This window comes from Gopherus flavomarginatus, chromosome 16, assembly GCF_025201925.1.
Source record: "Gopherus flavomarginatus isolate rGopFla2 chromosome 16, rGopFla2.mat.asm, whole genome shotgun sequence".
NCBI classification, from domain to species: Eukaryota; Metazoa; Chordata; order Testudines; family Testudinidae; genus Gopherus; species Gopherus flavomarginatus.
In genome coordinates this window covers 3,741,620-3,757,111 of record NC_066632.1, presented here as the reverse complement: position 1 = coordinate 3,757,111, position 15,492 = coordinate 3,741,620, and the positions used below count along the sequence as shown (strand labels likewise).

General features: G+C 64.8%; 1 protein-coding gene and 1 long non-coding RNA gene across 17 annotated transcripts in view; one reads left to right on the top strand and one right to left on the bottom strand.

Moving 5' to 3' along the window:
• NFIX (nuclear factor I X) overlaps positions 1 to 15,492 on the bottom strand; it is a 219,537-nt gene that overhangs the window by 30,167 nt on the left and 173,878 nt on the right. The gene's annotated exons all lie outside the window — the stretch shown is intronic.
• Positions 8,634 to 15,492, top strand: part of LOC127035495 (uncharacterized) — a 167,614-nt gene continuing 160,755 nt past the window's right edge. For both annotated transcript variants that reach the window (XR_007769825.1, XR_007769824.1), the window contains exons 1-2: positions 8,634 to 8,760; positions 8,888 to 8,942. This is a non-coding gene — a long non-coding RNA (uncharacterized LOC127035495). The remainder of the gene's footprint in view (positions 8,761 to 8,887; positions 8,943 to 15,492) is intronic.

Below are 15,492 nucleotides of genomic sequence, written 5' to 3'. Positions count from 1 at the left end.
ACAGGACCAGGCCGAGGACCCAAGAGGTCGACACTGCCCTTGGTTCTCCAGCAGTGCCCCGTGGGGCTGCCCAGCCAGACACCTCCAGGCCTGAGGCCTCTGAAGAGTTAATCGGCCTCGGCCTTCCCCTGCAGGCTTGGCACGGGCGGCCGCCAGCCCGCGGGTTACCTATGTCAACAGCCCACGCTCTGCCTCCCCTCCTGGCATCAGCCGGGGCACCGCCCCCTGCCCCGGGTCCATCTCCTCCAAGGCCCGGCCCCCCAGAGCTGGCTCAGGCCCCGCTCCCTGCTCGGCCCTGCCGGCTGCTGGCAGCCATCTTAAAACTTGGCAGCCATTTTAGTGCTGGCGGCTAGCAGCGGCCCCATGGCTGAGGGATGGACGGGGCTGGGGGCTGAGCCCTGGGACCAGTCTTCAAAGCGATGAGAGGGGGAGGCCGTGGGGCACTGGCGTGGAGGGCGCTGGCGGGGGGGGCTGGCACGGGAGCAGGGAAACACACAGGTTCTCGAGGCCTCCCCAGGCACAAGCTCCCGCCAGCGCTGGGCCCAGCGAGCCAGCCTGGGGTCAGCCAGGCACTTGGGGTCTGGGTTGCAGAAGGGGAGTGAGGCCTGGTGGTGAGAGCAGGGGGCACCGGGAGCCAGGACTCCTGGGTTCTGGGAAGGGGAGTGGGGTCTAGTGGTTAGAGCACAGGCTGGGAGCCAGGACTCCGGGGTTCTCTCCCCAGCTCTGGGAGGGGAGGGGGGTCTGGTGGTTACAGTAGGGGGGCAGGGCAGGACTCCTGGATTCTACCCCCTGTCACTAACTCCAGCCCCTTCCCCGGGACTCGACTCCATGGCCCAGAGCCCTCGTTAGTGCTGGCTAATGACTCAGTGGGGGTGGGGCTCAAGGCACTTGGGGGGTGCAGGGCAGGGCCCCCCCCAGCTAGGCAGGGGCTGAGACATCCCAGGGCCCAGTGCACGGCTGTTCCCCAGGGGCCCAGGCTGGGAACAGCTATGGGGCAGCCCCCTTACCCTCAGCCACATGGCTCCAGAGCAGGGATCGAATCCAGGAGTCCTGATACCCAGGCCCCCCCACTCTAACCACTAGCCTCTGTCCCCACTCCTCCCAGAGCCAGGGAGAGAACCCAGGAGTCCTGCCCCAGCCACGCCTCCCTCCATTAGACCTGGTGGGGGAAGAGGCCCCGTGCCCCCTCCCTCTCCCTCCCCTGTCCCCCACCCCCCACCCCCGCAGCCTTTTTCCAGCTACTAAACCCTTCTCGGGAGGCAGCAGCTGAGCAAACACAGACCTGCCGCTGGCAAGGCCCCTACGATGCCCGGCTGCGTTATCTCGCCCAGGCAGGCCGGGCATGGCCCCTGCCAGCACTGCTCCAAGGGGGGGAGCCAGGCTGGATTTTACTTGCCCCCCCAGTCTCAGCTTCTCCCCAAGGAGGCCCTGAGACGCCATTGGGTGCTGGGGGTCGGACCAACGGAGACACCATAATGTGAGCTGGTCCTAAGCCAGTATTCTGGTGCCCCTCACTCCCGACCCGCAGCCCCTGCTAGCCCAGCCCTGGGGTCCCCTCCCACAGAGAAAGGATGAGGGGTGCTAGAGGGGCCATGAGCTGCAGGCCGAGGGGCGCGTTAGGGGCCATGAGCTGCGAACCGAGGGGCGCTAGAGGGGCCATGAGCCGCAGGCCGAGGTGCGCTATAGGGGCTATGAGCCACAGGCTGAGGGGCGCTATAGGGGCTATGAGCCACAGGCCGAGGGGCGCTATAGGGGCTATGAGTCGTGGGCTGAGGGGCACTATAGGGGCCATGACCTGCAGGCCGAGGGGCGCTGCCCACACACTCCAGCTCACAGACCGCCGCTCGCCCTGGTTCGAATCCCAGCACAGACATTCCAGCCATCGATTCCCTGCCCAGCTGGGCGCAGCGGGATCCGGGCAGGGCCCAGTCTGGCTCATTAGCTGGTCCTGCCCCTGCGTGCCCGAGCCGGCTCCAGAAGTCGGGGCGCAATAGGCCGGGGTGGGGCAGAGATGGAAGGGCCAGCGATAGCAGCCGCAGAGCCCCCCATCCCTGGCCACGGGCAGTGCCCTCTCAGCGCCAGGCCTGTAGCCCCCCCTCTGAGCCTCCCCCAGCTCCATGCATCCCACAACAGCTGCTTGGTTGCGTGATCCAGACCCTTCCTGCCCGGCCCAGCGCCCCCCGGCCGATAGTCTCTGTGCTCCCGCCTGCGACCAGCCCTCGGGCTTCCTCCCACTGCCCCTCATGCTGGGGGGCTCCTGGAAACCTCCGCAAGACTCCCCTTTGTCCTGTCAATCCCTCCTCCAACCTCCCCTTGGCTGGGACGCCGACTAACCCCCCCGCCCCCCGCCAGGCTGCCCAGAGCTGGCCCCACGGGCTCCCCCATCCACCTGTCAGTCCGTCCACACCTGCTGTCTCTGGGCTTGTACTTAGATGGGGGCAGGGACCATCTGTTCGGTGTTTGTACAGCTCCTAGTGCCACAGGGCCCTGGGCGCTACTGTAATACGCCTAATAACATACAGTGCCTAGCGCCACAGGGCCATGGGCGCTACCGTAATACATCTAATAACATACAGCACCTAGTGCCACAGGGCCCTGGGCACTACCGTAAAACACCTAATAACGAGCAGCACCTAGTGTCACAGGGCCCTGGGCACTACCATAATACACCTAATAACATACAGCACCTAGCACCACGGGACTTTGGGCGCTACCGTAATACACCTAATATGTAAGAATGCAAAGACACTAGAACAATCCCTAACCTCTTGATAGAATCTTCCAGCCTCCACAGTCCAAAATCTCTTGAGAGCAACAGGGCGTCCTACGGAGCGAAAACACTCCACAGCCAGCGAAGGGTTCAAGGGAGCAGCAGGCCTCAAACACCAATAAATGCTTGGAAATGTCCATACACAACTGCCACAGCCCAGAGGTGGCTGCAGCTCAGCGCTGGGCAAGGGGTCCCTGTATAAACAGCCCCCGGGCAGTGCCGATGAGAGGGGGGAAATTACTGGGGCCCAGCGGTCCAGAAGGGTTCCCAGGTCCCGGCTTCCCTGGCTCTGTTTAGCTGGTCTGACCTTGCTGGGGGGCCCGAAAAGTTTTTTTCACTAGGGCCTGAACCCACTGCTGGTGGCCCTGCCCCCAGGCTCCACCCCAGAGGTGGCTGCAGCTCAGCGCCGGGCGAGGGGTCCCTGTATAAACAGCCCCCCTGCCCCACCCCAGAGGGGGCTGCAGCTCAGCGCTGGGCGAGGGGTCCCTGTATAAACAGACCCCCTGCCCCACCCCAGAGGGGGCTGCAGCTCAGCGCTGGGCGAGGGGTCCCTGTATAAACAGCCCCCCTGCCCCACCCCAGAGGCGGCTGCAGGTCAGCGCCGGGTGAGGGGTCCCTGTATAAACAGCCCCCCTGTCCCACCCCAGAGGGGGCTGCAGCTCAGCACCGGGCGAGGGGTCCCTGTATAAACAGCCCCCTGGCCCCACCCCAGAGGCAGCTGCAGCTCAGCGCCGGGCGAGGGGTCCCTGTCCAGCCAGTGTGTGCAGTGTTTTAGAGTCCTGTCAGGTGAGCAGAGGCGGCAGGAATGTCGGATGTGCTGCTGGGTCAGGTTGGCTCGCTCCCTTCAGGCTCTGGGCTCTGCAGAGAACCCCCTTGCCAGTGGCTCTGATGCCAGCCAGCACCTGATGTGCCCCCGGAGGTGCCTGCTAGGAGCAGACTGGCAAAGAAGGGGTTAGAGCCGCCCGGTGAGCTGGTGGACAGGGCTGAGCCACGCCTTGGCAGAGGGAGACGAGGTCACAGGGCTCAGGAGAAAGGATGGATCCCCCCACAAGCAATCGATTGTCCCCAACCCCCCGCCAATCACCACCTGCAGCCCCCTGCAGTGCCAGCTTTCCCGGTGCCCCTCAATCCCAACCCGCAGCCCCCGGGCCTCGGCAGATGGGCCGGTAACTGCTAACGGCCCAGGCCCCACGGGTGGGTTTGGCCCAGTCCCACGCCTGGGTTTGGTGTCTACATTGTATGGACCTCCCTTGCTCTCTCACCCAACGGGCGCACTAACCCACCCAGCGCGCAGGGAGCGCACACGCAAACACAACACACACAGCTCTCACCCGCCATGGACACACAGCATGCAGAGGCGGGCCCACACGCTATGCACATGGAACAGGCATGCCTCGCACACTCAACGTTTGTGTGACACACGTGTAACATCACACACATACCCAGTGTGACTGTAATGTGCATACATGGACAAAATACAGAGATGTAACACACACACTAGACTCGCACAAGATATGTAACACCCATGTCACACACAAAAAACACACGTCGCACACACATTCCCCACCCCCCGATGGCTCTAGCACCTCCTGGACGGACTAACCGCAGCTCACCCTGGCAGCGCCCCACCCCCCAGCAGGAAGTAAGCAGAGGGGGGACCTGCCTGGCTCTGCCAAATGCCCCCCACAAGCTCCGTCAGGCCTTGGGGTAGGGAACCAAGCCCCTGCCAGCTCCCCCAGATCCAAGCGGCTCCCTGTGCCGGGAGGCTTGTCCGTGGGGAAGGTGCCAGAAAGACACTGTGACAGTCAGAGCCCCCCAAGTGAGAGAGACCTGTGAGGGTGATAGCCATGGGGCTGAGGGCCCCATAGGGCTGCCCCCTCCCACCAGCTCAGCTGGGTTTACGGGGAAGAAGCAACTGCCCCTGCCCCCCGTCAGCCAGTTCCCCAGAATCTCTGGACGTGCCAGGTTGCCCTCCCCACATCTGGAAGGCATGGGAAGGAGAAACTGGCAGCCCATGGGGATATGGGGCCCCCCAAATCACCCCCATCCCGAACCACCTAGAACCAGCCCCCATGCCTTTGCCTCTCGTCCCCAGCCCCTGCCGACCCCCATAGGACACTCAGCTGCCCCCCCAGGACTGCTCAAAGTCTGGAGGATTTGAGCCCAGGCCTGGGGGCCCAGAACGCAGCCCCCCCACCACACCGAGGGGCAGGCTGGGGTGCGGGGGTCTTGGCAGGGATGAAGGTGAGCGAGAGGCAGACAGACCCGGCCCCTGGGTCGCATGAGACAAGGCACTGTCTGGCCGGCCCGACTGGCCCAGCGTCCTGATCCCTCGCGGCTCTGACTCTTCCTGGGGCCCCTGCCCCCCCCACACCTGGGGGAGGGGAGCATAAGGGCCTGCCCCTCCCACCCCCAAATCCCCTTCTCCTCTCTAGGGGTCTTTCCGCTCCAAGGGGCATCGGCTCCCCCCTGCCCAGCTCCGCCCCCACCCCCGGGCCAGCCCCTCCTCACCCATCCCCTGTGCTGCCCAGTTACTGCCATGCCACGGTGCCCTGCCGTGGGTCATCCCGCCCACGCTCCTGGCCCCCTGCCCAATGCCAAGCAGGGTGGGGCTGGGCCGGCGTTTGGATGGGAGACTGTTCAGGTAACCCCAGGGAGGGCCAGGAGGTGGAGGGGCTCAGCAGGGGGCGCTCTGCCCCCATCAGTGCTGGCCCCGAGCCCCAGCATGGCCCAAGCTCCCCCAACACGGCTGTAAGTGGAGAGCCCCCCAAGCGGGGGGGGTCCCTGCCAGTTCCCCCACCAGCCCCTCCATCAGCCAGTGTCCAGCATAGGCAGAATCCTCCTCCCCTTCCTGGCCCAAGTGTCTGGGTCGTCCCCTGGGGGTCCAGAACCTGCTGCCCTGTCCCTGCCCAGTGGCACGTGTGCCTTCATGCCATACACGGGACCGAACACACACCTTCCTCAGCGCCAGACAGACCCTACAATAACAAACCACCATGAGCAACCTGGTGCCCCCGGGAGACCTTACAGTAACAAACCCCTGTGGGCAACCCAGTGCCCCTGGGAGACCCCACAATAACAAACCACCTTCAGCGACCCGGTGCCCCCGGGAGACCCTACAATAACAAACCCCTGAGCGACCTGGTGCCCCCGGGAGACCTTACAATAACAAACCCCCGTGAGCAACCTGGTGCCCCCGGGAGACCTTACAATAACAAACCCCTGTGGGCAACCCAGTGCCCCTGGGAGACCCCACAATAACAAACCACCTTCAGCGACCCGGTGCCCCCGGGAGACCCTACAATAACAAACCCCTGTGAGCGACCTGGTGCCCCTGGAAGACCCTACAATAACAAACCCCTGTGGGCGACCCAGTGCCCCTGGGAGACCCCACAATAACAAACCACCTTCAGCGACCCGGTGCCCCCGGGAGACCCTACAATAACAAACCCCTGAGCGACCTGGTGCCCCTGGAAGACCCTACAATAACAAACCCCTGTGAGCGACCCGGTGCCCCCGGGAGACCCTACAATAACAAGCCGGCATGCTTACCCGCCCCTACAGGCACATGTGAGCCTGATGCCAGGGGCACGAGGCTGGATACTGACCCTAGGGAGGAGATCCCTGCTGGTGCAAAGGCACCTCTCTCTCAGCCCCATGCTACTCGCCTTGGTATTCCAGGCAAACCCCCGCCCCAGATCCAGGCTGGATCCACGATGCCTGGCATCACCCTGGGCACCCCACACCCGACACATAACAATGCTCGCCAGCCTGAGTCAGACCCAAACTTATTCTTATTAGGGGCATTACGGTAGCGCCCAGAGCCCCGCCGGCCAAGGCCCTGCTGTGCAGGGCGCTGTATTTATTAGAGGTATTACGGTATCATCCAGAACCTCCCCCACCCACCCCGGCCTGTGCCCTGCTGCACTGGGGGCAGCACAAACCCAGAACAAAGCCCAAGGAGCTGCCAAGCTTTTACCCCCATATCCCCTCTGCCCCCCGGGATTTCAGACCAGCGCGAGGCAGGGGAAGGGTGCTGTGCCAGGGCAGCACCTACCACCCCAGGGCTCAATCCAGCCCTGTGCCCCTCTGCCCAGCCCTCGCCCACTGGCAGTGCCCATTGGGGGCAGGGCTGTGGGATGGGGCAGGGGAGTATCATGGCCCTTTCAGGACACCCACGTTGGCAATGGCCGGGGGAAATAAAGTGGGGGCTGGTACTGCGCTGCCCACAGGCCCTGGGTGGACTGGTACGCACTGCCCACACACCCTGGGGGGGGGCTGCTACTGCACTGCCCACAAGCCCTGGGGGGCGTTGCTACCATGCTGCCCACATGACCAGGGGGGCTGGTACTGCACTGCCCACAAGCCCTGGGGGCATTGGTACCATGCTGCCCACATGCCCAGGGGGGCTGCTACTGCACTGCCCACAAGCCCTGGGGGGCGCTGCTACCATGCTGCCCACATGCCCAGGAGGGCTGGTACCACACTACCCACAGGCCTTGGGGGGGGCTGGTACCACACTACCCACGGGCCCGGGAGAGGCGGGGCACTGGACATTCCCACCACCAGGGTGTGCCCCCCAACACCCACAGTAACCAGGCCTGGGCGGAGGATTGGTCAGGCAGCCAGAGCCTGGCATGCAGGGCAAGCGGCAGGGCACTGCCAGGGGGACCCTCCTCTGGGAGCGTCATGGGAGCTGCGGGAGGTGGGGAGGGGGGTTCGAGATAGAGCCGGGGGGCTGGGAGTCAGGATGCTGGATTCCGACTCTGGAGGGCCGGGGGGGTCAGAGGACACCAGGGAATAGGCCCCCCCTGGGGGCTGGATTTGAGGAGGGGGCCCAGTCCCACTCTGAGAGGCTTCTCTGGGAAAGCGGGCAGCCCTGGATGGGGGCGGGGGGACTTCACAGCCAAGCCCCCAGGGACCCCTCAGGGTGGGGGCAGCGCGAGGGCAGCCGGCCAGCCCGGTGAGCAGGTGGGGGGCTTCCTCCAGCCAGCTGGCTGCGGCGGCCCCTAATCCCGAGCGGAGAGGAGGCCGTGCGTGTCTCTTTAAGAGGAGACTTGGCACTGCCCGGTGCCCGCTGGCAGCCGGGTTTACGAGCAGCCTGTGCCTGCTGCAGCCATTTGACGAAGGGGAAGAGGCAGCGGCAGAGCCGGAGCGAGAGGCCACGCCGCCAGCCCCAGCCAGCCTAAGATGGCGGCACGGCAACAGGGCTGCCCGGCAACCGCCAACACCCGGCAACCACTGGCTCCCAGCAGCCATTGACGCCTGGCAACCACTGTGCCAATGCCCGACAACCGCCCACACCCAGCAACCACTATGCTGACACCTGGCAACCACCAGCACCCAGCAGCCACCAACACTTGGCAACTGCCAAGCCCACGCCTGGCAACCACCAACACCCGGCTACCACCAACACCTGGCTACCACTGTGCCAGTGCCCGGCAGGGACAGAGCCACCCTCTGCACAGGCAGAGGCAGATCTGTCCCTGAGGGCTCCCAGGGCCAGCTGGGTTCCTAGGGCACGAGGCCAGGGCACAGCGCGGGTTAATGACGGCCAGGCAGGGAGACTCCCCCACCCCATTGGAAGAGAGACAGACAGACAGAGGCGAGTCTGGAGACTGACAGACAGAGAGTGAATATGGGGAGAGAGAGAGATGGTGTGTATGGGGAGAGAGTGCTAGAGAGCTAGATAGAGGGAGTGTGTAGGGATAGATAGATAGATAAATAGATAGATAGATAGAGGGGGTGTGTAGGGATAGATAGATAGATAAATAGATAGATAGATAGAGGGGGTGGATGGGGATAGATAGATAGATAGATAGATAGATAGATAGATAGATAGATAGATAGAGGGGGCGATGGAGATAGATAGATAGAGGGGGTGTGGAGGGATAGACAGATAAAGGGGGTGTGTAGGGATAGATAGAGGGGGTGGATGGAGATAGATAGATAGAGGGGGTGGATGGAGATAGATAGAGGGGGTGTGTAGGGTTAGATAGATAGAGGGGGTGTATAGGGATGGATAGATAGAGGGGGTGTGTAGGGACAGATAGATAGATACAGCGGGTGGATGGAGATAGATAGATAGAGGGAGTGTGTAGGGATAGATAGAGGGAGTGTGTAGGGTTAGATAGATAGAGGGGGTGGATGGAGATAGATAGATAGAGGGGGTGTGTAGGGATAGATAGATAGAGTGGGTGGATGGGGATAGATAGATAGATAGATAGATAGATAGATAGATAGATAGATAGATAGATAGATAGATAGATAGATAGATAGATAGAAGGGGTGTGTAAGGTTAGATAGATAGATAGAAGGGGTGTGTAGGGATAGATAGATAGAAGGGGTGGATGGGGATAGATAGAGGGGGTGTGTAAGGTTAGATAGATAGAGGGGTGGGTGGGGATAGACAGATAGATAGAGGGGGTGTGTAGGGATAGATAGAGGGGGTGGATGGGGATAGATGGAGGGGGTGTGTAGGGTTAGATAGATAGAGGGGTGGATGGGGATAGACAGATAGATAGAGGGGGTGTGTAGGGATAGATAGATAGATAGAGGGTGTGTGTAAGGTTAGATAGAGGGGTGGATGAGGATAGACAGATAGATAGAGGGGGTGTGTAGGGATAGATAGATAGATAGATAGAGGGGGAGTGTGGGGATAGATAGATAGACAGATAGATAGAGGGGGTGTACGGGGATAGATAGATAGAAGGGGTGTGTAGGGATAGATAGATAGAAGGGGTGGATGGGGATAGATAGAGGGGGTGGACGGGGATAGATAGAGGGGGTGTGTAAGGTTAGATAGATAGAGGGGTGGATGGGGATAGACAGATAGATAGAGGGGCTGTGTAGGGATAGATAGATAGATAGAGGGGTGGATGAGGATAGACAGACAGATGAAGTGCGGAGGTTAGCTAGCCAGAGGGGGGGTATGGGGTTGACAGACAGACAGAGGATGTATATGGGGATAGATGAATAGACAGACAGGGCTGTACAGGGACAGACAGACATGGGGACAGCTAGCTAGAGGGGGTGTCTGGGCACGGACGGGCAGACCCACCCCAGGCCCCTCACAACTCTGGCTGCCTCGGTGCATTGTGGGAGGCGGCGGTAGGTTCGGGTAATTGGTGTTCTCAGGACCCCACAATCACCGCCAATGGGACTCACCCCCCAGAACTGCCTCCTTGGGCTTGACAAACAGAAGTGACTGCTGCCCCCCACAGGGCGAGCTGGGGGTCACCCCCAGACTGGGGGACATGCAGAGGTGGGAGGTTGGATTGGACGAGGAGGGGCTGAATCCGCACTCCAAAAACCAGCACTCCTCCCCCCAGCCAGAGCCCCAAACAGCGCCCTGGTCCCCGGAAACACAGCCCCCGAATACAGCTCCCCATAACCCCCCAATACATCCCCCAAGCACCCCACATACAGCTCCCCATAGCCCCCCAAATACCCCAATACAGCACCCAAATACAGCTCCCCATAATCCCCCAAACACCCCAATACAGCACCTCACAGCCCCCCCAAAGAGCTCCAATAAAGCCCCCGAATACAGCTCCCCATAACCCCCAATACATCCCCCAAGCACCCCACATACAGCTCCCCATAGCCCCCCAAATACCCCAATACAGCACCCAAATACAGCTCCCCATAACCCCCCAAACACCCCAATACAGCACCTCACAGCCCCCCCAAAGAGCTCCAATAAAGCCCCCGAATACAGCTCCCCATAATCCCCAATACATCCCCCAAGCACCCTACATACAGCTCCCCATAGCCCCCCAAATACCCCAATACAGCACCTCACAGCCCCCATACAGCCCCCCCAAACACCCCAAATACAGCCCCCAAATACAGCTCCCCATAACCCCCCAAACACCCCAATACAGCACCTCACAGCCCTCAAAACACCCCAATACATCCCCTAAGCAACCCCAATACAGCTCCCCATAGCCCCCCAAATACCCCAATACAGCACCCACAGGCCCCCAAACACCCCAATACAGCTCCTCATAGCTCCCCCAAACCCCAGTATAGCCCCACAATACAGCACCCACAGGCCCCCAAACAAGCCCGAGTTTCTCTTTCTCTTGGTTTTAACAAAAGTTTTTTGAAGTTGGCAACTGAACAACCCAATAAACAGAACCAAGAGCTGGGGGAAGAGAGAGCAACAGACAGAGGGTGTGTGGGGCAGACAGACGGGTGGTCTGGGGCTGGGGCTGGAGGGGTATGTGGGAAAGTCAGATGGGGAGTTCGGGGCTGGGGCTGGAGGGTGTGCGGGGCAGACAGACGGGTGGTCTGGGGCTGGGGCTGGAGGGGTATGTGGGAAAGTCGGATGGGGAGTTCGGGGCTGGGGCTGGAGGGTGTGTGGGGCAGACAGACGGGTGGTCTGGGGCTGGGGCTGGGGCTGGAGGGGTATGTGGGAAAGTCGGATGGGGAGTTCGGGGCTGGGGCTGGAGGGTGTGTGGGGCAGACAGACGGGTGGTCTGGGGCTGGGGCTGGAGGGGTATGTGGGAAAGTCGGATGGGGAGTTCGGGACTGGGGCTGGAGGGTGTGTGGGGCAGACAGACGGGTGGTCTGGGGCTGGGGCTGGAGGGGTATGTGGGAAAGTCAGATGGGGAGTTCGGGGCTGGGGCTGGAGGGTGTGTGGGGCAGACAGACGGGTGGTCTGGGGCTGGGGCTGGAGGGGTATGTGGGAAAGTCGGATGGGGAGTTCGGGGCTGGGGCTGGAGGGTGTGTGGGGCAGACAGATGGGTGGTCTGGGGCTGGGGCTGGAGGGATATGTGGGAAAGTCGGATGGGGAGTTCGGGGCTGGGGCTGGAGGGTGTGCGGGGCAGACAGACGGGTGGTCCAGGGATGCGGCTGGAGGGTATGTGGGGGAGATGGACAGGGATTTCGGGGATGGGGCTGGAGAGGCGTGGGGGAAAGATGGATGTGGGGTCCGGAGGTGGGACTGGAGGCGTGTGTGGGGCAGACGAATGGGGAGCCTGGAGATGGGGCTCGAGGGGTGTGTGGGGCAGATGGATAGGGAGCCTGGGGGTGGGGCTGGAGGGCTGTGGGGCAGATGGATGAGGGGCCTGGGGGTGGAGCTGGAGGGTGTGTGGGGCAGGCAGATGGGAGACCTGGGGGTCGGGTTGGAGAGTGTGTAGGGCAGGCAGATGAGGGATCTGAGGGTGTGGCTGGACAGACAGGTTTCTGTGGGGCTGCGGAGGTCTTCCTGGGGGTCTGACCCACACGCGAGGTAGCATAAGGAAGGGATGAGCAGAGGAGGCGGGTGATGGGGGAAGCTGCCCGCAAGAGGGGTCTGGCACTGGCCCCCAGATGCTGCCGTTTCCTGGACCAGGCTGGGGGCAGCAGAGACCCACCCGGGGGCCCAACCCTGGGCCCGGGACCCATGCTGGATCTGCCCACCTGCCGGGTGCTCCCCAGGCCGGGGCTGTGTCCTGCCCTGTGCTGCCCGCCAGGCCCAAACCAACCCCACGGGCGCCCACCGGACCCCGACCAGCCCCACTGGCGCTCGCTGGATCCTGACCAACCCCAGAGGCACCAACCAGGCCCCGACCAGCCTCCTTGGCACCCACCAGGCCCCGACCGACCCCACGGGCGCCTGCCGGGTCCTGAGGGCAGGGGCTGGACCTGCCCCGGGTCAGGCTGTAGTGCGGTGGGGTGGGGGAGCCAGCACCTTGCCTGTGCCCATATCCAGGCAGCCTCCCTGGGCCCTGCCCCACCCTCTCTCGCCATAGGGGTTTGCCAGTTCTGGGGGTGGGGAAAGCTCCTGTCTTGGCTGGTCCAGGGCTGGTTATGCCTGGCACAGGCAGGCGGGGGGTGTCCCTGGCACTGCCCCCAGTCAGCCATGCCCCCAGGGGGGCCCCAGGCCCCAGCCCCCAGCCCTGCTCCAGCCCCACAGGACAGTCACTGGGGCTGCACTTCCCTTGGCCAGGGCTAGGGGGCGCAGTGAGCTCAAGATGGGAGGCCCCTTCCGCCTCCTAAGGCTGCGGCTGGGAAACGAATCGCAAGGGAGCCCGTCACCTGGGCCTCTGGGCGCCCCCGCCACAGCCTGTCTGGTGCCCCCCACTCCCGACCTGCAGCCCCTGCTCCCCCAGCCCTGCCGGTGCCCCTCACTCCCGACCCGCAGCCCCTGCTAGCCCAGCCCTGCCGGTGCCCCTCACTCCCGACCCGCAGCCCCTGTTCCCCCAGCCCTGCCGGTGCCCCTCACTCCCGACCCACAGCCCCTGCTCCCCCAGCTCTGCCGGTGCCCCTCACTCCCGACCCGCAGCCCCTGCTCCCCCAGCCCTGCCGGTGCCCCTCACTCCCGACCCGCAGCCCCTGCTCCCCCAGCCCTGCCGGTGCCCCCTCACTCCCGACCTGCAGCCCCTGCTCCCCCAGCCCTGCCGGTGCCCCTCACTCCCGACCCGCAGCCCCTGCTAGCCCAGCCCTGCCGGTGCCTCTCACTCCCGACCCGCAGCCCCTGTTACCCCAGCCCTGCCGGTGCCCCTCACTCCCGACCCGCAGCCCCTGCTCCCCCAGCCCTGCCGGTGCCCCTCACTCCCGACCCGCAGCCCCTGCTCCCCCAGCCCTGCCGGTGCCCCTCACTCCCGACCCGCAGCCCCTGCTCCCCCAGCCCTGCCGGTGCCCCCTCACTCCCGACCCGCAGCCCCTGCTCCCCCAGCCCTGCCGGTGCCCCCCACTCCCGACCCGCAGCCCCTGCTCCCCCAGCTCTGCCAGTGCCCCTCACTCCCGACCCGCAGCCCCTGCTCCCCCAGCCCTGCCGGTGCCCCTCACTCCCGACCCGCAGCCCCTGCTCCCCCAGCCCTGCCGGTGCCCCCTACTCCCGACCTGCAGCCCCTGCTCCCCCCAGCTCTGCCGGTGCCCCTCACTCCCGACCCGCAGCCCCTGCTCCCCCCAGCTCTGCCGGTGCCCCTCACTCCCGACCCGCAGCCCCAGCTCCCCCAGCCCTGCTGGTGCCCCTCACTCCCGACCCGCAGCCCTTGCTCCCCCAGCCCTGCCGGTGCCCCTCACTCCCGACCTGCAGCCCCTGCTCCCCCCAGCTCTGCCGGTGCCCCTCACTCCCGACCCGCAGCCCCTGCTCCCCCAGCCCTGCCGGTGCTCCTCACTCCCGACCCGCAGCCCCTGCTCCCCCCAGCTCTGCCGGTGCCCCTCACTCCCGACCCGCAGCCCCTGCTCCCCCAGCCCTGCCGGTGCCCCTCACTCCCGACCCGCAGCCCCTGCTCCCCCAGCCCTGCCGGTGCCCCTCACTCCCAACCCGCAGCCCCTGCTCCCCCCAGCTCTGCCGGTGCCCCTCACTCCCGACCCGCAGCCCCTGCTCCCCCAGCCCTGGGCTCCCCCCAGCTCTGCCGGTGCCCCTCACTCCCGACCTGCAGCCCCTGCTCCCCCAGCCCTGCCGGTGCCCCTCACTCCCGACCCGCAGCCCCTGCTCCCCCAGCCCTGCCGGTGCCCCTCACTCCCGACCCGCAGCCCCTGCTCCCCCCAGCTCTGCCGGTGCCCCTCACTCCCGACCCGCAGCCCCTGCTCCCCCAGCCCTGGGCTCCCCCCAGCTCTGCCGGTGCCCCTCACTCCCGACTCACAGCCCCTGCCCACCCCCCAGCTCTGCCGGTGCCCCTCACTCCCAACCTCCAGCCCCTGCCCCCCCCAGCCCTGCTGGTGCCCCTCACTCCCGACCTGCAGCCCCTGCTCCCCCAGCCCTGCCGGTGCCCCTCACTCCCGACCCGCAGCCCCTGCTCCCCACAGCTCTGCCAGTGCCCCTCACTCCCGACCCGCAGCCCCTGCTCTCCCAGCCCTGGACCACCCGCAGAGGGAGCTGTGGGTCTGTCGGTGGCACCGTGGCAGAGACCCCCCCCCCGTCCCTTCACTTTCACACCAAGGGACATCAGACCCATCCCCTGCCCCAGGTGACACAGGCCCCTGGCAGGGAGCAGCTGGGGGGGACAGGGGGGTTACACCCCTTCCCCAGGAAGGGCCAACGCCACCCAGGGAGGTGCCAGGGGCCGTTACGCCAGCTCAGCTGTGGGCCGGCCTGCGAGGGAGGCGGGGGCAGGGGGCCAGCTGCTGTGAAAGGCCCTTTGTCTGCTGGCGGAGGTTATCCGAGGTAACCGCAGGATCGCGCCCAACCTTCTGTTCCACATTAGCGCTGGGGGGCCCGGCTCCTGCCCACTCGCTCCCGCCGCTGACCTACTTTCTGCTGGCGACGCACCAAGGGGGCCTGGGGGGAGCTGGGACCAGAACCAGCCCCGGATCAGAACCCGTCTGGCCCCACCAAGCCAAACCAGGGCTAGAACCAGCCCAGAGAGCAGAGCCAGGCCCGAAACCAGGGCCCCAGGGCTAGAACCCGGCCAAAGAGCCTAGCCAGGGCCGGAACAGGGGCCCCAGGGCCAGAACCCGGCCAAAGAGCTGAGCCAGGGCCGGAACCGGGGCCAGAACCCGGCCAAAGAGCTGAGCCAGGGCCGGAACCGGGGCCAGAGCCCGGCCAAAGAGCTGAGCCAGGGCCGGAACCGGGGCCAGAACCCGCCCAAAGAGCTGAGCCAGGCCCGAAACCAGGGCCCCAGGGCTAGAACCCGGCCAAAGAGCCTAGCCAGGGCCGGAACCGGGGCCCCAGGGCCAGAACCCGCCCAAAGAGCTGAGCCACGGCCGGAACCGGGGCCAGAACCCGCCCAAAGAGCTGAGCCAAGCCCGGAACCGGGGCCAGAACCCGCCCAAAGAGCCTAGCC